Below are 22,950 nucleotides of genomic sequence, written 5' to 3' on the forward strand. Positions count from 1 at the left end.
TGGAAGAAGGGTTAGGTTAGGAAATATCCTTTTTAGGACATTTCTGAAAATCTTTTGAAATAAAATGTGTAGGAAACGAAAAATAAATGGTATTTATACTCGCGACCCATAAAAAAAATTGGATCCGCGACCCAAAAATGGGTCCCGACCCACCGTTAGGGAAACCCTTCACTAGAGGGGATAGATAGTGCAAGGCTGAGGCTCGTCAATAACTCGTCAATAACTCAGCCTTGGCTAACATGCAACCACCCATCAACAGAGGCTCTCAAGCATTCTCATGTCAAGGACCCCCAGATTGGATTTGGCCGCCGCGTATACCCCGTCTGAAAAGATGTTTGTCTCTGGGATAGCCCATAACTTTGTGTACAGTAACTTAACTTTTTTTAAAACATTTTCAATGTTTTCCCCCCCAAATGTCTCAAATATAGCAGATCGGCAGTTTGTAGATCGGCAATTTTTGAATAGACAAAGTCTAAAATATACATAGGGTTAAAAGTGGTTCAACTGATTTTGATGATCTACAAGCTCAGTTTTGAGCTTGTACATCTGCTACTTTTGTGTGACGCCGTATGATCAAGTATAGGGCGTTAATTTACGAGAAAAAAAAAACGTTAGAAGTTAGAATACAGAGATAAGAGGTTTCTGCCTGAGAGAGACAAAATGGATATCGATTATATTTTATGTCTCTGACTCTGGACTGTAATGTTTCACATCCTGGATCAGTACAGGGGCATTTGTGAGTCACCGTTAATTGTCACACATTGTCACACATGTCACATGCTGCCCTGGTTGGTTCATCCTCGGATCTGAATAAACAATAATATTATTGGATGGTGAGAAAGAGGTACTGTACCTGCATGGTCTCCATAGTTACACTGTGATTGGTGGGCAGGTTTCAGGTCCCTGCTGATGTCACACTGTTGACAAGAGCCTTTCAACGGGGAAAGTGTGTGCGTGTGCGTGTGCGCGTGCGTGTGTGTGTGTGCGTGCCTGCGTGCGTGGGTGTGTGCATGTGTTTTAGCCACCAGAGATCCATCACTGATTCGCTCCGACACCAAAAATAGCACCCGGACCTACAAGGTCTGCTATTTTAGACGCACACGCAACACCGTCGTCGTGTGACCAAGTACGAATCGGGCTTTTTTTTGGGGTCCGGCGTCACTGAGTTGAGCTGATTCAAAACGAGGGGTGTTTACTCCAGGGCATTGGTTCTCAAAGTGGGGTCCGTGGAACGCCAGGGGTCCGTGGGAGGGGGGCGGGTACCAGGGGGTCCCCAGCAGTAATTGAAACCACAATTACTTCACACTTTGGCTATTCGAAAATAGCAGATGTACAAGCTCACAGCGCGTCACTTCGTGTCGCGCTGTGAGCTTGTAATCTGCTATTTTTTTAACACAAATCTTCTCTTCTTGGGGTCCCTGGCACTACATATTTTCAGACAGAGGTCTGTGGCCAAATACATGTGAATTGGGGGGTTTGCTTGACATGAAAAAGTTTGAGAAGCACTGCTCTAGGGGTCTACACCAGGGGTCTTCAACAGGGGGTCCGGGACCCCTAGGGGGTCCTCAGAGTTACTACAGGGGGTCCGCCAAAATCTTTGTGTGATATATATATATTTTTTACCTTAACCACTTGAACCCTAGCATCCATTTTCTGAGGAGAACTTTAGCCAAAAATAGCCGATCTACAAGCTCACAAGTTGTGAGCTTGTAGATCGGCTATTTTTGGCAAAGAGCTATCGGTGTAGAGGGAAAAAAGAGCAGACCGCGTAAACAAAAAAAGTTGAATCTGAAACACAATTGTATACAATATAGAGGGGGTCCCTGCTTCTTCTCTCTCTCAGCTAGGGGGTCCTTGGGCTGAAAACGTTGAAGACCCTTGGTCTACACACATCATCCGAAGCACAGCCGAAGCACTTCTTGTTCAGCTTCTTCTGAACATGAATACTCTTTGGCTAATCCCACATAATTATTAGCATTTACAAAATGACTCATTCATGTCATTTTGGGAGACAAATTAATTGAACGGAATGAGTTATTTGCGGCCGCCATTGTTGATTTTTGTCATGTCGTCATCATCCATAACCCACAAGATCTGCCCATATCTCTGGGAGGACACTGATTAGAGCAGCCAGCTTTTTTTTGGCACAGAGACAAGATTGCCTCGGCTTCAGCGCCATACGGATAATAGACCCCCAAATGTGATGCCACAAATGGTGACGTTTCCCATCTGGACCTCTCCCGGCATCGTGTGTGTGCGTGTGTGCGCGTGTGCGCGTGTGTGCGTGTGTGTGTGTGTGTGTGTGTGTGCACATGCATGCGTGCGAGAGAGAGAGAGAGAGAGAGAGAGACAGAGGGAAAGAAATTGCAAGGCAGAGACAAAGAGAATGCAATCAGACAGACAGAGACTAAGACAGAGACAGACAGACAGACAGACAGACAGACAGACAGACAGACAGACAGACAGACAGACAGACAGACAGACAGACAGACAGACAGACAGACAGACAGACAGACAGACAGACAGACAGACAGACAGAAACTAAGACGGAGACCGACAGACAGACAGTTGATTGTGTCGATAAGGGACAGAGAGACTAGAGAGATATGGAATTAAACCAGGCAAGGAGACATGATTTTACAGTGCGTGTGTGTGTGTGAGTGCATGTGCGTGCGTGTGTGAATACGTGTGTGTGTGTGCATCTGTGTGTGTGCGTGCCCCCTCCCTCACACAGACAGAACTGAAGCAGTTTAAGGCCGGTGTACCACTAAGGCCGGTGTACCACTCAACCAGTTTTAATTCATAGTGTCTGCGACTCGCCGACAGCCTCGCCATAACATGTAAACGACTCGCCGACAGCCTCGCCACAACATGTAAACGACTCGCCGACAGCCTCGCCACAACATGTAAACGACTCGCCGACAGCCTCGCCACAACATGTAAACGACTCGCCGACAGCCTCGCCACAACATGTAAACGACTCGCCGACAGCCTCGCCACAACATGTAAACGACTCGCCGACAGCCTCGCCACAACATGTAAACGACTCGCCGACAGCCTCGCCACAACATGTAAACGACTCGCCGACAGCCTCGCCACAACATGTAAACGACTCGCCGACAGCCTCGCCACAACATGCAAACGACTCGCCGACAGCCTCGCCACAACATGTAAACGACTCGCCGACAGCCTCGCCACAACATGTAAACGACTCGCCGACAGCCTCGCCACAACATGCAAACGACTCGCCGACAGCCTCGCCACAACATGTAAACGACTCGCCGACAGCCTCGCCACAACATGTAAACGACTCGCCGACAGCCTCGCCACAACATGCAAACGACTCGCCGACAGCCTCGCCACAACATGTAAACGACTCGCCGACAGCCTCGCCACAACATGTAAACGACTCGCCGACAGCCTCGCCACAACATGCAAACGACTCGCCGACAGCCTCGCCACAACATGTAAACCAGGAAGAGAGTGTGTCACTCGACACTCGCAGCTCCCAGGCGTAATATCGATGTCGGGCAGAAACCTCCTATCGCCATATTGTTATAACGTTTTGTGTTTTTTCGTACATTAACGCCCTACTTGATCATAGTACAGCATCACACAAAAGCATTAAAGGAGAGTTCCAGTCATTTTAGGTATATGCTTTGATGTGTCGCTAATCACTCACCAACATACCAGGGGCAGTTGACTTTTTTTCTGGTTGCTTGTTTCTTTCACAGAATCTGGCAACACCGAGGACTAGCTTCACGTTGTTCTGCATGAACGGCAGCTCATAAGGGACATTCAGTGCATGTTTGAGTGTCAGTACACTGCACAATGAGGATTAGTGGAAAAAATACGAACTTTGGAGGTGCTAAAATAGGCGATTTTCATTTATCCACATTCCTCCATTATGCCAGTGGAAGGGGTCTCCACAATGGACAACATTGTCTTCTATGAAAAAAGTCAACTGCCCCTGGTATGTTGGTGAGTGATTAGCGACACATCAAAGCAAATACCAAAAATGACTGGAACTCTCCTTTAAAAGCATAAATAGCAGATCGCCGCGTTTCGAGCTTGTATATCTGCTATTTTTGCTGCTTTTGAATCCTGAAATGTAACGGTTTTGGACATAATGAGGTTTTGACCCGACAGAGTCTTTGGCCTTTACTGAACTGAAAGGTCAACAAACGTCACAATGGGGTTCGGGTTGAACTCTGATCTTTGAGGCAGATTTCCCCCCGAAAACAAGCACTCAAACCACTTCCCTGTTGCATCATCACTGTTTCTCCATTCCTCCTTTCATGCTTTATTTTTCCTCTTTCCCCACATCCCGTGCTTTCAACATCTCATCCTCCCCTTTCTTTCCTTTCGACTCCTTCTTTCTCTCTTTCATCCATCCATCCATCATTCCTTCCTTCCAACCTTTCCTTTCTCTCAACACCTACCACTCTACCTCCCTGCTTCCATCCCCTTCACCTCCTTCTCTGTCTCTCTCTCTATCCGTCTTGTCAGTCTCTCTCTCCATCTATCCGTGGTTGATTCCCATGCACTGCGTTTTCATCATTTTTTCTAGTTTCCTTTCCTTGCTTCTCCCTATCTCTCCCTCTTCTCTCCTTTCCTCGATCCATCATTTCATCCTTCCATTCACCCATGTGTATCACAGCTCATTCATGTCACTTTCTCCACCAGTATCCCAGCTGTTAGAGGAAGTGCAGAAGATGACTCACAGTCTTGGAGGCAACTCAACATTCAGGCAAAAAATAACATATTAATAATCATTATATAACCAGGGGCCTGTTTCACGAAAGCAGAATTAGGGGTTAAGCCTGGATTTAACAGCTATGCTGGCTTAATTTATCCAGGATTAGCCATGAATCGGTTTCATGAAAGGTGAATCATCTTGCCAGATTAGTTTAGCCAGTTCACCCTGGATAACTTTATCCATGACTCGGTTTCACAAAAGAAAATTGAAGCAATCCTACCTTAGTTACCATGGAAATTTAGCTGTGAAGTTAGCCTGGTCCGGACGAGGCTAACAGTCAAGCTTTATTAATCCAGTGCCTTGTTCTTCAAGTTTTGTGAAATAGCTGTTAGTCCAATGACTCCAATCGTAAACCAATGACTTTTTCCACAGTTAATTCAACACCTATGTTTGTACTGTATATGGACTCATTTTAATGACCCTGCATTCAAATAAAATGAAATAAATACAATAAGATATAATCAATTTAATTCACTGAAATAGTGTGTGACCATGAATCATAATTGTTTCGCAATGACTCATGTGATGTGTCATTGTCACCCTGTTAACACTGTAGTTCACATTGTTGTTAGATGTTTGATAATATATTACAGATTTTCTTTTTATAAAAAAAATTTGCAATTATATATATATATATATATATATATATATATATATATATATATATATATATATATACTGTATATATATATATATACTGTATATATATATATATATATATATATATATATATATATATATATATATATATATATATATATATATATACTGTATATATATATATATATATATATATATATATATATATATATATATATATATATATATATATATATATATATATATATATATATATATACTTTTGGTACTTTACGTACATTTTGAATTCCGGACGTTTACTTGTAACGTATTTTTACATTGCAGTAGGATAAGGATAAGGATAATTCCTTTTAACAGGTCCGTTCATGAAAGTCCTGGCGGTCTTGTTTCCAATGAGAACCTGTGAGCAATTAGAGGTTAAGAGTCTTGCTCAGGGACACATTTCATTTCATCGACACATATGCTGGCCTGGCCTGGAATCGATCCTGGGGCAACCAGGGCCTCTGGCTCCCTAGGCGGGCTCACTAACCACTCAGCTATGGCCGCCCGAGTATTAATACTTTTAAGTAAAAAATGTAGTACTTTTCCCACCACTGGTCGCCAGAAGGTAAGAATGATTACAGTGTGAACACGACACGATTCACAGCCAGTGTGAAGGAGGATAACAACATGAAAAAGAAAATGCATATTTCTCGAGTGATATAGTTTGTTCAACTTTTATTTGGCATTAGTAAATAAAAAAAAATGAATGTTTACAGAGTAATAAGAGTGATAACATGGGTTATAGAGACTATTCTGTGTGGATATGAATACAGGTGTGACTTGAGATTGTGACTTGCCCTTTGGTGTGCCTTTTGGACACAAAAAGTTTGAAAACCACTGGACTAGCACTAGGCTATGGTCTGTAGGACTAGCATAAGGTAATATGTAGAACTAGATTAAGGTTTGTAGGACTAGCATTAAGGTATGCAGAACTAGATTAAGGTTCGTAAAGACTAGCATAAGGTATGTAAAACTAGGATCATGTATATTCACCCTCTTATTTGTAAAACGGTTTGGCGTCCTAGTAATGCATAATCATACTCATCATGCTCGTTACATAAGAAAATAACTAAGAATGCAAGGGGATTGGTGACATCACTGTCCAATCCTTTAGAAATTCAACCCGTCTCCTCTTCCGTCCTTTCCGACGTCCGATTTTACATTAAAAGTTTCTGATGTCAGATTCTGAAGTCATTTTGCAGCGTTTCTTTGCCTTGAACGCAGACGGGATTCGGAAAGTTTACTTACTCTCTTTCTCTCCCCATCATCTCTCCTTCCAGACACCTCTCTTTTATCCACAGGATCCCTCAATCTCTCTCTCTCTCTAGAGAAACTGGATCAGAGAGTGCAGGAGGTTGGGGATCCTTTGGGATTTCAACGATTGCGGTTCCTTAAGGATCCCTCTTAATGGTCCGATTCCTTAACGGTTCCCTTCAGCGATTCCTATAGGGTTTCAAAATGGACCCTTACAGGTCTGTAACTCTGAGAGAGTACAAATGGAACCGAATGGACCCTTACAGGTCTGTAACTCTGAGAGTGTACAAATGGAACCGAGTGGACCCTTACGGGTCTGTAACTCTTAGAGCGTATTAATGGAACTGAATGGACCCTTACAGGTCTGTAACTATGAGAGCGTACAAATGGAACCGAATGGACCCTTACGGGTCCATTCGGTTCCATTTGTACTCTCTCAAGAGTTATAGCGATCCTTGAAATTATAAAAGAGTTTCAGAACCACCAGTATTGTACTTGTATATCAGACGTGAAGTCCACTCACCAGCTCCGACAGTGTAGATAAAACCGGTTCCGGAAAAAACGGTTTCCAAAATGTAATTGAACCCATTCCCGGATTCCTCCAATATCGGATCCGGGTTCCGGATCCCGACCCCTCCTCCTATAGCTGCGTGGTGACCGACTCCTCCGCCGTCTCGCGGCCGCCGTCTCTGTCCTCCGCCATCGCGTCCCCGTCGCCGCATGGCCCCACCCAGCCGCCGCCCGCCATCATGCGCACGCCGCCCACGCCCTCGAACACGTCCTCGCTGGACGAGTCGTCCAGGAGGCGCGCGCTGGACTCCGACATGTTGGAGCGGCAGTGCAGCGACTGGCAGGGGCAGGGGGGCGGGAGGGGGAGGGGCAAGGGGAGGGGGAGGAGAGAGTCCCGCCCGTTGGCGTTGTTGTTGGCCCGCTCCCTGCTCCCCTGAGGCCGGGGGGGGCCCAAGAGGGCGGCGGCGGCGGGGTCGGCCACACCCACCTCGTTGAGCCGCGTGTCACTCTGCGTCGTCATGAGGACGCCGTGGCTGTGGGCGTGGCCGTGGCCGAAACCGGCGAGCCGGCCGTCGGAAATGGTGTACGAGGAGGAGGAGGAGGAGGAGGGCGGGGGGTGTGGCAGGAGGAGGCGGGGCAGGCGGGGGAGGGGCAGAGCCTTGCGGCGGTGTGTGGGCTGCGAGGAGGGGGAGGTGGCTAGAGACGACGAGGAGGAAGAGGTGAACAGGTAGGAGGAGAGCCGGTGGGAGAAAGAGTCGGCTCTCTTGGAGCGGGAGGACGAAGAGGAGGAGGAGGAGGAGGAGTGGGTCAGCCTCCTCTGGAGGCGCGTCAGCGTGGAGGACAGCGAGGAGGAGGAGGTGGAGGAGGAGGAGGGGAGGATGGAGGTGGCGGGGAGGGCGGAGGAGGCGGTGGGAGGCGGGGGGAGAACGGCCGTCTTCAGCCCGTTGCTCTTTGGTTTTCCTTCCTCCTCCTCCTCCTCCGCCTCCTCTTGCTCCGCCCAGCCTCCGCCCGCCCCCCCTCCCCCCGCCACGCCCGGGGCGATGCAGCGCACCAGGGCCGTCACGCTGTACGTGCTCTCCTCCTCCTCCTCCAGCTCGTCCTCCTCCTCCAGGGACGGAGTCACGAAGGTCACGCCCCTCGACGACGACCTAGTGTGGACCCGCCTGGCCCCGCCCCCTCCCACGTCGCCGGCGGCCGATTCGCCGCCGTCGTCGTCGTCGTCCTCCGAGGCCCCCGCCGCCCCGTCGTCCCGGAGCGGCTCGCTGGACGACGAGTAGTTCCGCCGCGGCAGCCGGCGGTTTCCGAGGAGATCCAGGACCTCGTAGCGGAAGCTGGAGATGTCCTGTTTCAGCTCCTATATGGATGGAGAGAGAGAGAGAGAGAAAGTGACTAATACTCAGTGGTGGAAAAAGTACTCAAATGTTTTACTTAAGTAGAAGTATCAATACTGCAATGAAACACTCTGTTACAAGTAAAAGTCCGGTAATCAAAATTTACTTGAGTAAAGGTAAAAAAGTATTGGCATCAAAATATACTTAAAGTACAAAATTAAAAGTACTCATTATGCAGAATGTCCCAAGTTTTCAAATGTATAAAATGAAAAACAAACTTTTGAAAATAGCAGATCTACAAGCTCACAATGCAACTCATTGTGAGCTTGTAAAACGGCTTAGCGGTTGAAAATAGCCACTATTTTCAAATGGCCAAAATGTATATAGGGGCTGAAGTGGTTAATGTTTGATTATTTATTCATATTTATTATCTGATTATCAGCCAGAAGCTGCGTGGAGCTTCAGTCTGACATTGGCTGCAGTGTCGGCGATTACAAGAGGGAGGGGATTAGGCAAGAGATCCTCGGATCCGCCTACATCTGACGTCATCGTACAGCTTGTTTTAGCAGATATTCGCTGATTGGCTCGTCGTTAGACCCACCCCCACCTCCGACTTTCATTGGACGGTACTTTTTGTACCGAATAAATCCTAGGTTCACATTTACAACACCAGGCCAAGAGAGGCAGTCCACTCAGAGAGTGGGCGGGGTCTATTGTCTGGAACCAGGCTAGGTTAATGTATGTTTTTTAATAATAATCAAAATCTACAAAGTAACTAGTACGGTAACTAAAGTTTTAGAATAATTGTAGTGCAGTAAAAAGTACAATATTTCCCTCTGAGATGTAGACGTTGGAGTAGAAGTAAAAGTATCGAAAATGGGAAATACTCCTGTTCTAGTTCACATATCAAACCCTGCCTATACTCCACTTTTACAAGCTTCAGGAAACTGTTGAAATGTGACATGAATGTTGACACTCTTCCAGTGAGGTCAGAGTGATTCCACAGCAGCTGAACAGTGACTCATTGAAGAGCACTGAGAGCAGAATGACAGATAAATGAACTGACCATAAAAACAAACACAGAGACGAGAGGCGAACAGGAGAGGCTGTCAGTTGGAGAGGAGTTAAGAGGAGGTTATGCACTCGTCGTGTTCACACACACACACACACACACACACACACACACACACACACACACACACACACACACACACACACACACACACACACACACACACACACACACACACACACACACACACTAGAGGGTAGCAATAGATTATGCAAAGTGAGAGAGAGAGAGAGAAAGACAGAGAGATTACATCATCCTGAGTCTTTCTCCTCCACATTCTCTTCTCTGACCTTTTCATCTTTCTCTTTCGTCTTTAATTATTCTCTCTATCTCTCTCTCGGACTGAGCTCTTCCACTGTTCCACAAAGATACTCTAAGGGCACATACAGTAGATATGCACACGCACACACACACACACACACACACACACACACACACACACACGCACACACACACACACACACACACACACACACACACACACACACACACACACACACACACACACACAGCAGAGCTGCACTACTCCAGTTGAAAGGAAGTCAGCTGCTATAAAGAGATGTTGCACTTTTTAGAATTAAATTAGTGTTCAAATATGGAAACATCATTTGGCAGCCCTGACGCGTGTACCGAAACGCACGCACGCACACACGTCACACACACACACACACGCACACACACACACACACACACACACACACACACACACACACACACACACACACACACACACACACACACACACACACACACACACACACACACACAGACAAGTACTCCCACCTTGAAGTTCTCCTCTGTCAGTCCTTCGTCTGTCTTGGCGCTGCGTATCATGGCCGCCACGTACCGCTTCACCAGGCTGCGGATCACTTCCTGTTGGAGACAGTCGCTATGGTTACCGCCGCGCACGCTCACCCACATCCAAATACACATGCAGTCACGTCACGTGCTCACACACACACACACATACAAGCTTGCATGCACACACACACACAAGCACACTCAAATGCACGCACACGGGCGGTTTTGCAAAAATCTTGGGAGAAGTCTGCTTTGACTTCCATCCGTTCAATTAATCAACCCCAACGTCTACCCCGACCCCTCCCCAGCGGTGGAAAGTAACTAAGTACATTTACTTAAGTACTGTACTATTTTGAGGTATTTATACTTTACTTGGGTATTTCCAATTTCCAGTACTTTTACTTCTACTCCACTGCATCTCAGAGGCAAATATTGCACCTTTGCTCCACTACATTTATTTGAAAACTTTAGTTACTAGTTACTTTGTAGATTTTGATAATTATTACCAAACATACATTAACCACTTCAGCCCTACTGTATATATTTCGAGCATGTGTCGTGATGCGACGCATTGTGAGCTTGTAGATCTGCTATTTTCAAATGATTCATTTTTTGAAAACTTGTGAAATGGGACATAATGAGTACTTTTACTTTTAAGTACATTTTTATGCCAATACTTTTTGTACTTTTACTCAAGTAAATTTCGAATTCCGGACTTTTACTTGTAATGGAGTATTTCTACATTGCAGTATTGATACTTTTACTTAAGTACAAAATGTGGGTACTTTTTTCCACCACTGCCCCTCCCCCTAAACGGAGCACGCCGCTGGTTTCGTGCGGGACACGGGAGTCACACGCCTCGGCTGTAATCAGTCCATCAGTCTGCTGATTGAACACATGTTTCTAATCAGCCACGCTCTCCTACACAAACCAATCTCCCCAACAATCCGTTCCTCCACTTGATCAATGCTTCTCCATGCTGCTACGACAGCGTGCTTCACAGACGCTTTAATTTTAGGATCCTTATTAACCCATTCAAGCCGGGAACGCATCTGCGTCATTTTAGATTTCTTGTGCCGCGCTATGAGCTTGTAGATCTGCTATTTTTCTTTTGTTAATCGTGGAAATTTTGTGCAAATCTTTGAACATATATATGTTTTTAAAGTGAACATTTGTAACTCAAATATTTGCTTCTGGGGGATTCTAAAAAATGTCTTCAAAAACTGTTTTAACAGTTTTTCATGTCAAGGACCCTCCATCTAAAAATATTTTGTTCCAGGGACCCCCCCCCCCCCAGAAGTTGTAAGATGAGTTAAAAATGTAAAAAAATCGACATTCAATCGATTTGCACAAATGTTCACGATTTTTCGAAAATAGCAGATCTACAAGCTCATAGCGCGGCACCGAGCTTGTATATCTGCTATTTTTGAATAGCCAAAGAAATGTTAAAATGACACTCACAGATGCGTTCCCGGTCTTAATGGGTTACAAATGGAATTTGCACTCTCTCCGAGTTACAGACTTATACGGGGTCCACTTGGAGCACCCCTCAAGGAACCACTGCTGCTGGCACCTTTCAATTTACAATTTAGGCATTTAGCAGGCGCTCTTAACACATTGAATGCCAATCGCGTAGATCTACGCGAACCTATTTAAAGCCGCAGCGTGCCAGTCGCGTAGATCTACGCGAACCGCCGATTCCCATTGAAATTGCCCCAGGTGCACTTTCCGATTTTTTTGGATCCATTTCCGTTTCCGGTTTCCGGTCGGAAACAGAATTATTCGGGTTCCGGTTTTTTCGATCGTATCCGCTTCCTGTCTGGGATCCTGTTTAAAACTCGATTTTCTCGGTTGTTGTTTTTCTCCTCGCTGATCACTGTTTAGCGTTGATCTGCTGTATCTTCAAGATGGCGGCACGGATTTGGAAACTATTTTCGCTGGCCGTTTCTCACAGATCCGCTGTGTGTTTAGAACCAAATGAACGCGCACTTTTAACTTATTTAGCGAGGTCTGTGGCGACATGAAAAAAACAAAAAAACAACAATAAAACGCTGGCACTGGTGAGTACATTATGAGATTAAACTCTGGCATGGAATGTGTTAATCCAGAGTGACTTGCTAGTAAGCAAGGTAAACACAAGGTAATTCATCAAATGCATGGAAATAGTACTCTAGGATCATAGGTGAACCAAGAACCTATAAATCAGTCTAAATATAATCTTTACGTTGAAACTATACCCACTATAGGATGGCAGGTCTACAAATGAACCTGGCATCTGTCTACATAACATGCTATCTGAATGACATTTTAGCCTTTGCATAAGCCTGCAAGGTCGTCAAGGCTAGGAGGGCAAGTGCTACGGGCTAAGGTGGAGTCTGAAGAGGTGGGTCTTCAGATTACAGCAGAAGATTGGGAGTGAGTCAGCAGTTCTAACTGCGATGGGGAGTTCGTTCCACAGTTTGGGAGCCAGAAGGGCAGAAGAGTCTGGGGTCGTGTGGGAGCGTCGTCCCGGATGTTTTAGGGAAGGTTCTGACAGCTTCCTAGTCTTGCGGGGCTCAAAAGGTTATACTGAAAATGTATGTTTGCAAAACTAAATTCAAACTGACGATCAATGCATTGCTTATAGGTTCGCTCTTTGAACCCAAAGGCGGTTCTGCACCACGTTACCTGATTATAACTTAGTGTACTACTTGGCTAAAGTGTTAAACGAGCGGAGCCATCGACACCGAATATAACTGTTTTCCATTTCATTGTTGCAATACATGGTTACGTCTCATTTATGAAGTGAGTGTCCCTGACTGAACCAGTGCTGATTTTGTTGACTAAAACAATGACGAAAAATGTTCGTCGACTACCTTTTTTCGCTGACGAAAACTAGATAAAAACTAAATAAACAGACTGTATGATAACTAAAACTAAGACTAAATATACTGACAATTTCGTCAACAAATTAAAAACTAGACTAAAATGTTAGTGAGGGATCTAGTGGAGAAGAGATCCAGTAGAACTAAAAGACGCGTCATTTTATGTTTGGTTGCGATAGGGTGTTGCGCTCTAAAAATAGCAGTTCTACAAGCTGCGCGACGCGTTGTGAGCTTGTAGATCTGCTATTTTCAGCATGCAACCAAGTGTAAAATCAGCCATTATGACGCCATCAAGGCACCGACAAAATACATTTTAGTCGACTAAATCAACTGTAGATTTAGTCGACTATAATCTTATGATATCAGCAAAACGTTTCAGGTGACAAAAATATGACAAAAATGAAATGGCATTTTATTTAAAAGACTAAATCAGAATGTGCTGTCAAAATCAACACTGGACTGAACCCTATGATCGTCATTAACACCAATTCTGTCCCCAATTTGACATGCTGACGCTAGGCCTGACCTCGACTAAGTCGACTAGTTAGTCGCGGGGGGTCCGAGTCGACTGCGTGTCTCTTAGTCGAATCTAGTATTTTTTTAAGGGCCAAAATGTATAGTTTTTTGGCCAAGTCTACACCTGCAACCACACGTAACTTCCACTTTATTCTTCTTATTCCTCGTCTTTGTATTGGTATTGTTTGTGTTGGAGCGCCTCAGTGCAGCTGCAGAGTTCATGTGCAACCTCTTCCAGAGAGAGATAGAGACACTAGAAACTCTGCTGGAGACACAAAACAAACTGTGTAGACTTGGCCCTTTGAAATATATATATATATTTATTTTTTTATTATTAGTCGACTGCCAGTCGACTATTGGCAATTAGTCGCCAATTAGATTCGACTAAATAAATCCTTAGTCGGGGACAGGCCTAGCTGACGCCAATCAACTGGTTTCATGTCCAACATCTGTCTCCAAAACGTGGCCTATATGCCAGGAACACACAGAGACAGACAAACATGGTACTGACCTGGTAGTGTTGGTTTTGTATCAGACTGTCTGCATGACGCTCCTGGAAGAAGGAAAAAGGACATCATGTAAAAAACTAATTGAAATGACATTAAGGCTGTGCATGCATCAGAGCTAAAAACCCAAGGCGCTCTTCTAAAACTCTCATCAAATTTTTTATTTTAACTATCGGCAACCAGATAAAAAAAACGCCAGATGTGATTGTGCAACGCAGACTGTAGACGCTCAGGGCCTCGTAGCGCTGGTGCCGTTTCCAGCATTTTGCTGTTCTTTTCTGGCTATTAATGGTTCCCCTTTTGCCTGTGTTTCAGATAGTCTTCACCTGCTCTTGTGACTGTATCACATCCCATCATGTGGGTCCTTGGTTTTAGCCTACAGTACCTAAAGATTGGCGTAGGCCATCATTGTATTGTGATTTGCTCCCTTCAGTGTTGCTCACTGTCTTATAATCTTCATATTGATAATCGTCATATTATTTTTCTTTGTCTTTTGCATATCAAAATGCTTCGCATAGAAATGTTTTTGTATTTTGCTTCTTGTTTCTTGATACTATATTCAGGGGGTCCGGGACCCCTAGGGGGTCCTCAGACTTAATACAGGGGGTCCGCCAAATCTTTGTGTGACATGATTTTTGTTTTACATTAATCACTTGAACCCCAGCATCCCTTTTCCGAGGAGAACTTTAGCCAAAAAATAGCAGATCTACAAACTCACAACGCCTCGCGCTGCGAGGCGTTGTGAGCTTGTAGATCGGCTATTTTTGGCAAAGAGTTAAAGGTGTAGAGGGAAAAAAGAGCAGCAAAAGTTTGTCTGAAACACAATTTTATACAATATAGTGGGGGTCCCTGCTTCATCTCTGTCTCAGCAGGGGGTCCTTGCCCTGAAAACGTTGAAGACCCCTGTACTATAATATTGTACATTTGTGATGGTTCGGTCCTAATATCGTCTTTTTGAGACCCAGCCCTCATCTCTGTGAGCTTGTATATCTGCTATTGTTGAATAGCTAACGTATTAAAGTATGGATAAAGGGGTTAAAATTAATTGTGATGCTGTATTAACAAATTCTTCTGGGGACCCCTAAGGAACCCACTCAAGGACCCCTGGGGGTCCCCGGACCCCCTTTTGAGAACCACTCATCCCATCTCATCCCTCATCCCATCCATCTCTGTACTCGTCTATACCTTCATTGGAAGATAAATCATATCTTCTCTAAACAATATCAGCATCTCTCTCTCTCTCTTTTCATGTTGATTGATTGACGTTCTTATCGACACAGATGCATACATTAACATATACTGTATCTGTCCACATACTGTCAAAAAGATAAAACACAAAAAACAAGGTAGAGAGCTTATTTCCATTGTCCTTTGATTGTGTTTCTCTCTCTCACACACACACACACACACACACACACACACACACACACACACACACACACACACACACACACACACACACACACACACACACACACACACACACACACACACACACACACACACACACACACACACACACACGCACACACGCTGGTGTGCATTCACTTCAGTTGAAGCCAGCTGTGTTATGTAAGCCATCAGCCTACATAGGTTCACACTGTACCAAATCTGATCAACGCTCTCTCTCTCTGTGTGTGTGTGTGTGTGTGTGTGTGTGTGTGTGTGTGTGTGTGTGTGTGTGTGTGTGTGTGTGTGTGTGTGTGTGTGTGTGTGTGTGTGTGTGTGTGTGTGTGTGTGTGTGTGTGTCAGTGGTGTAAAGTACATTTAAGTACTGTACTTAAGTAAAAGTTTGAGGTATTTTTTACTTTACTGGAGTAATTCCAATTTTCAATACTTTTCTACTCCACAACAGTTCATCTCAGAGGCAAATATTTTACTTTTACTCGACTACATTTATTTGAAAACTTTAGTTACTAAGTTACTGTGCAGATATAAATGATTATATAATAAAACATACATTAACCACGTCAGCCCTATTTTATACATAGGCTATTTGAAAATAGCAGCTCTACAAGCTCACAACGCGTCGCATCGTGAGCTTGTAGATCTGCTATTTTCAAACATTTTAGTACTTTTACTTTTAGTACTTTAAGTACATTTTGATGCCAATACTTTTCTACTTTTACTCAAGTAACATTTTGAACACAGGGCCTTTTACTTGTAACAGGGCATTTTTTATATTGTGGTATTGCTGCTTTTACTTAAGTAAAATATCAGAGTACTTTTTCCACCACTGGTGTGTTGCTTGTGTGTGTGTTGAACGCCCATCAACTCACCGTGAACTCTCTGAGGTTGGCACACTTGTGCGGCTCCTCGTCGGGCCCCGGGCCCCGGCGGCACAGCCTGTGGTGGATCCAGGTGACGAGGTACCACACAGACTTGGGACTGGGGATGATGTTGAAGGGAGGCGGTAGCGTCCCGCCCTCGTCAAAGTAGCTCATCCACAGCTTGGTCCTCGCAAACTTCCACTCGATGTCTGCGTGGTCCTGTAAGGGGGGGGGGGGGGATGGTGGGTGAGTATACAGTACAGTACAGTACAGTACAGTACAGTACAGTACAGTACAGTACAGTACAGTACAGTACAGTACAGTACAGCAGTATAGTTTATTATTACACGGCTTGGTTGAATGCTTGATTCTGATTGGTCAATCGCTGAATTCAGCGGTGCGTTATTTTTGGATAATGACGGATGAGCTCAATAACTAGCCTCGATCTCCAGGCTTTTATTGCTTAGTTTTGCTAAAAAATAAAAGCCTGGCCCAGCGGGTCGGTGTACTCGGTATGAGGAAGTGTTTCATTTCCCAACCAACCAGAGTGCAGTGGGCGTCGCTCGTAATGTTGTGTTAACGGGGCGGGGGTTGACGGACAGATCGGTGAGCCAATGGGATCAGCCGCAATCTCTCGCCGGCTCTATACACCCGCCCCTCTATACACGAAATCAGGAGGGTTGGGGCAGTCTACTCAATAACAGACCTCTGTCTAATCAAAGAATCAGAGCACCTGCTCATATCAACCTGCGCTGCTTGATTTCAGTGGCGTCAGTTCAGCAAAAAGCTAAGGTATGGCAAGGCCATAGTAATCTCTGGGAGTATTGCCAACTCCCAGAGATTAAAATAAGGGACACCTATCCCAGGCGAGATTTTTTTGGGGGGTCAAACACCCCAAAACCCCTGAAATGCATAGAAAACTATGCACTATACCTATACACAATGTATTTGCATTAGGCTACTATTCATGATTTCTTTATACAAAAATACAAAAAAAAACTATTTTTTCTGGAGCCAAGGTATGGCACCTGCCATACCTTGCCATACCCAATTGACGCCCCTGCTTGATTCTATGCTGTAATCAATGTAAACAAACACACCATGTCTTTTACAACTAAACGTGGCTCTCAAGAATGTTTTTGAAAACATTTGAAGCGAGAAATAGACCAAAACCAAAAAAAAATTTCTATTTGATCCACTACACTTCCTTGTTTTCCGAGCCGACCGTGTCCGGCCCAGCGCAACACTTATGGAATACTTACATTACCGTAAGCAAGGAAAAGACTTCGTTTTGTTGTTACTGTACTTTCGGGGTCAACGTATTTATTTATTTATTAAGTAGCCGTGTAATAAGCGGGATCATTGTCAGCGTTGTTTAAAAATCATCCTGTCAGGGCTTTTTTTTTCAACAACGACCAGCGCGCCGACAATTATCCCTTTCATATAGTTCACATAAGGGTTGCAAAAGTTAATTGAACAAATCAAGTTCTGTAGGCTATGTCAATCAAGTATTTAAACAATATTGATTTCAATAAATTTTTTAGGAGGAGAAATTACATTTCTTTTTTCTTTCTCTCTCTCTCTCTCTCTCCTCTCTTAACTCATGTACTGCCGCAGTAAATAGATAAATAAAGCCCTTTTCAACTAGTCGCAGAATATTTATCTCCAGTGTGATCGACCCCCCCAATTGTTGCTTAAAGGGGTAGTTCACCCCCCAAATAACTTTTTTTCTATTGATTACTCACCCCATGGAGCCTTGAATTCATGGATATTTTTTTGTTTTCGTCACATTCCTTCCTTTATTATTTGATTATAATAAATTTAGCCCCATAGATTCCGGTAGGAGACACAAATGCATTTGTGTCTCCTACCGGAATCAATGGGGACACATTTATTATAATCAAATTATTGGCTTAGGAATGTGACAAAAACAAAGAAATATCTATGAATTCAAGGCTCCAGATGGTCAGTAATCAATAGAAAAAATGTTATTTTGGGGGTGAACTACCCCTTTAACACAGAGGTTTTCTAACACAGAGGTTTTCTCTGTGCTTCCACGAGAAAAATAAATAAAATAAAACTAAAACAAGGAGGGCAAGATACAGCCGTTTCCCCTAAATACGCTAACCAGGAAGTGAATGGTGGAGGAGATATTGAGATCACGTGATCTCCTGGATCTGTGTGTGACTGAGAATTATATGGTCACTCATATCTTAGCAAAGACCGCCATCTAGTGTAAAAACTAATAATAATAATAATAATAATAATAATAAAACTTTATTTATATAGCACCTCTCAAAACTGGGTCACAAAGTACTTTACAAAGAAAACAGCAAAAGAAAACACACAAAAAAAACAAAAAAAACAACAGGCGTCAAAAGACGTCTTTGGCAGCCTGAGCCTCTGATTTACAGACGTCTAAAGACAGTGAATGAGTTAAGAAAGAGCGGGAAATGTGGAACTTCACGCTGGGCTCTGAACAGGGCCATTTCGTTTTTGTGCCGACCCCCCCCCAAAAAAAATAAATATATATACAGTATATATATATATATTTTTAAAAATATCATATTCAGCCATTTTGATAACAGTATATATATATATATATATATATATATAGGTATCCGAAATCCGTAACAAACCCGCAAAAAAGTAACCAAAACGCTAAACCAAAGCGCGCGTGCATGCGTGCCCACCCGTGTTTTGGCTACGCCTCTGGCTCTGAAGAGTAACATGCTGGTACTGGAAAAAAATGCACTTCAACCCTCTGTATTCAGAAAGACTGACCTGAGTTTGCAACTGTACCGTGCAAGCCCACCATAGGGAGGCAGCATGGGGTTCAAGTGGTCGTTAAACACACTCGAGCATGGCTTCAATAGTCGTAGTACAATACAGTATGGTGCAGTTACTCACAGCTATAAGCTGGTATAGTTATTTATATTACAGAAGAGAGCTATAAGAATAATAACTAGAACAGATTATTATGAACCAACTAATACACTTTTTATTAAATTGAATACCTTAAAATTTGAAGATCTAGTTTACCTAAAAACTGTGCTAATTGCATACAAAGCACACAACAATCAACTCCCACTCTGCATTCAGAGGCTGTTTATGCTAAAGAGAGCAGGTATTGGTTGAGGGGAACACATGCTTAACTCATTCAGTACCATTGACGTGTTTTTTTGCGAAAGGCTCTGAGTGCCATTGACGTGTTTGACATGCTTTGGTGTTTACAGTGTTTATCCAGTGTTTTGGCCTTAGTTAAAGGGATATTTCACTTTCAAATAAAATAAACATTAAAAATAAATATTTTTAAAAAATGAAAAAAGTTATGGCAAAATCACGGCCCCCTCACACATTAGTAGGACACTCTAATGCGTGAGGGGGCCGTGATTTTTCCATAACTTTTTTCATTTATTTTTAATATATTTTTTAAATGTTTATTTTATTTGAAAGTGAAATATCCCTTTAAAGGGATTCTAGGCAACTTCAGAGATCAAAAAAAGAAAAAAACTGTTGTCAAACACCGCCCCTGCACTCCCCCGCCCGCCCCCCCCCCCCCCCCCCCCCTCCTCATCAGCAGTTTGTTTCCCCGACCACCAGGGGGTGACGCAGGGGGGACTTCTGAACGGACCATGCCGAAAATAGGTTGCTTTATTCGGATACAATGCGTGTCACTGCCCGCCCCTGCCGGTTCTCTGAATTTTTATTTTTTAAATAGGCTCTGTCATGATTAATTGACCACATATATGAAGTTAAACAACTAAATTCTATCCAAACGTTATCTTAAAAGAAAATTCCGTGCCTCAAAAAAGAAGTTTGAGAGCGTTTTTAAGTTTTAAAACCGAAAGCAAAAACACTGCAGAGAAAACAATGGCTGCCGTTCCATTTTTGTCGGCTTCACTCAGTTCCATTCGGTTTCACTCGAACTTGCCGGACGCGCACGGACGCGCACATGCGTGCGCTTCATTTACGTCCCGGACACCCAGATGTCAAAACATAAATTGTAGGGAAAATACGGATTTCAGAAAGAGGACTGTGTTTCAATGCAGGAAAACACCCCAGCATCATTATATAGTGACTGATAGAGGGGAAAAAAATGCAATATATATATATATATATATATATATATATATATATATATATATATATATATATATATATATATATATATATATATATATATATATATATATATATAAATATTTTTTAATTCAGGCTTACAGTTACCTAGAATCCCTTTAAAGTAACTAAAGCCAAAACAAATATAAAAAACAAAAGCGATACAAATATGGAATAGTTGTGAAAATGATTGAAACATGTGTAATTCTATTCTATTCTAGCAAATTGAAGAAAATGTATAAAATGTAAATGGTAATGAAATATATAAATGATAAATAAATGAAACAATATAATATGATATAATAATTATTTACGTTACTATAACAAATAATAATATTTAATTATTAATGATGTAATTATTTAAAGTGTAGAAATGTTGTCTTTGTTTCAATGATTGATTATTATGCAATAGCTTTTCGTGTTTTATATAGTTTATTTAAAGCAAGAAGGGTAGGCACTATAAGCTAAAGCTTTTGATTTTAGGGTACGAAATGTCATATGTGTATATGGTTTATGACCGAAATAAACTTTAACTAACTAACTAACTAACTAACTAACTAAGTTAATAGTTTTAGTACAGTATAGCTATACTCACAGCTATAAGCTGGTAGGAGTTGTTCATCATGGCTATGAGCATGTTGAGCAAAACCACCAGAGAGATGACGTTGTACGTCCCAAACATGGTCGCTCCCACGAACTCGGTGAACTCGTGGCGAGCCTTGACGTTGGTCACGTACAGGTTGAGCAAGCCGAACACCGACCAGAACAGAGACTGCAGCGTCTCAAATAACCTGCAGGAGAGACGAGATGGACGAGAGAGAGAGAGAGAGAGAGAGAGAGAGAGAGAGAGAGAGAGAGAGAGAGAGAGAGAGAGAGAGAGAGAGAGAGAGAGAGAAAGGTACAATTAGTAACAGTGGTTCGCTGTCGTGTGAAAGCCTTGTATGCATGTCCAAAACAATTGCTTTTTAAGAAGTGTTACCTGCAGAACATTTTCTGAGAGATAGATATAGAGAGAGAGAGAGAGAGAGAGAGAGAGAGAGAGAGAGAGGTGAGGACCAGGTGAGAGGGGCGTGTTTAGTTGCTGAAGAGGTAGTAGAGTGGCTGCTTGGGAATTGGATCAATCAGGGGTGATTGGCTTCCCCTTAGGGGGGTTATCGTCCAAAGTGTCCTTGAGCAAGACACCCAACACCTAACTCCCTCTGAGCAGGCTGTGTGTGTGTGTGTGTGTGTGTGTGTGTGTGTGTGTGTGTGTGTGCGCGTGCGCGTGCGCTGTGCGCGTGCGCGTGCGTGTGCGCGTGCGTGTGCGCGTGTGCGTGTGCGTGCGTGCGCGCGTGTGTGTGTGTGTGTGTGTGTTTGGGTGTGAAAAGTGCTGCAATGCCCCACTGTAAAGAGCTTTGGGATAAAGGCACTGTAATAACTGCACCATTTACCATGTTATGAGAGGAGTGGAGCATTCAAAGAGAGGCATAAGAGGAGATAGAGATGAAAGGAGAGAGAGAGAGAGAGAGAGTCGGGAAAAGAAAGAGATGGGGAGAGAGAGGGGTGAGAGAGATGGGGAGAGAGCTGCAGTGGTGTAAAGTGACTAAGTACATTTACTCAAGTACTGTAGTTTACATTTACTCAAGTACTGCAGATATAAATTATGACATTATAAAACATAAATTAACCACTTTAAGCCTATTTTATACATAGGCTATTTGAAAATAGCCGATCTACAAGCTCAAAACGCGTCGCATCGCGACGCGTTGTGAGCTTGTAGATCTGCTATTTTCAAACATTTTTGTACTTTTACTTTTGGTTCTTTAAGTATATTTTGATACCGATACTTTTGTACTTTTACTCAAGTCAATTTTGAATTCCGGACTTTTACTTCTACGTTGCAGTATACTTTTACTTAAGTAAAATATTTGAGTACTTTTTCCACCACTGGAGAGAGATATAGAGAGAGTACATTCGTTTCTTCTGCAACACCTCATCTTTCTCTCCCTCCCTCCGTTCCATGATTCATTCCCTCTTTCATTGTGTTGGAACAGTGATGCAACACCAGCCTGGAGACATATATCGCTCTTTCCCTTTCTCTATTTCTCTCTCTCTCCTTCTCTCTATTTATCATTCTATTCCTCTCTCCACCACTCTCTCTCTCTCTCTCTCTCTCTCAATCTGTGTGACAATAGGAGACATAGATGCTGAATATTTGATGAGGTGACAATTGGTAAGAGAGGAAGAGAGAGAGACAGACAGACAAACACACACACACACACACACACACACACACACACACACACACACACACACACACACAC

General features: G+C 43.4%; 1 pseudogene across 1 annotated transcript in view; it reads right to left on the bottom strand.

Moving 5' to 3' along the window:
* Positions 1–7,295: 7,295 nt before the first annotated feature.
* LOC308102160 (short transient receptor potential channel 5-like) overlaps positions 7,296–22,950 on the bottom strand; it is a 60,629-nt pseudogene continuing 44,974 nt past the window's right edge. The window contains exons 12-16 of the transcript in view: positions 21,243–21,438; positions 16,535–16,744; positions 14,261–14,302; positions 10,352–10,441; positions 7,296–8,519 (exon numbers count right to left, since the gene is read on the bottom strand). The product of the transcript in view is annotated as a short transient receptor potential channel 5-like (transcript). The remainder of the gene's footprint in view (positions 8,520–10,351; positions 10,442–14,260; positions 14,303–16,534; positions 16,745–21,242; positions 21,439–22,950) is intronic.

Source organism: Gymnoscopelus braueri (assembly GCF_963280865.1).
Source record: "Gymnoscopelus braueri genome assembly, chromosome: 15".
Lineage (NCBI taxonomy): Eukaryota > Metazoa > Chordata > Actinopteri > Myctophiformes > Myctophidae > Gymnoscopelus > Gymnoscopelus braueri.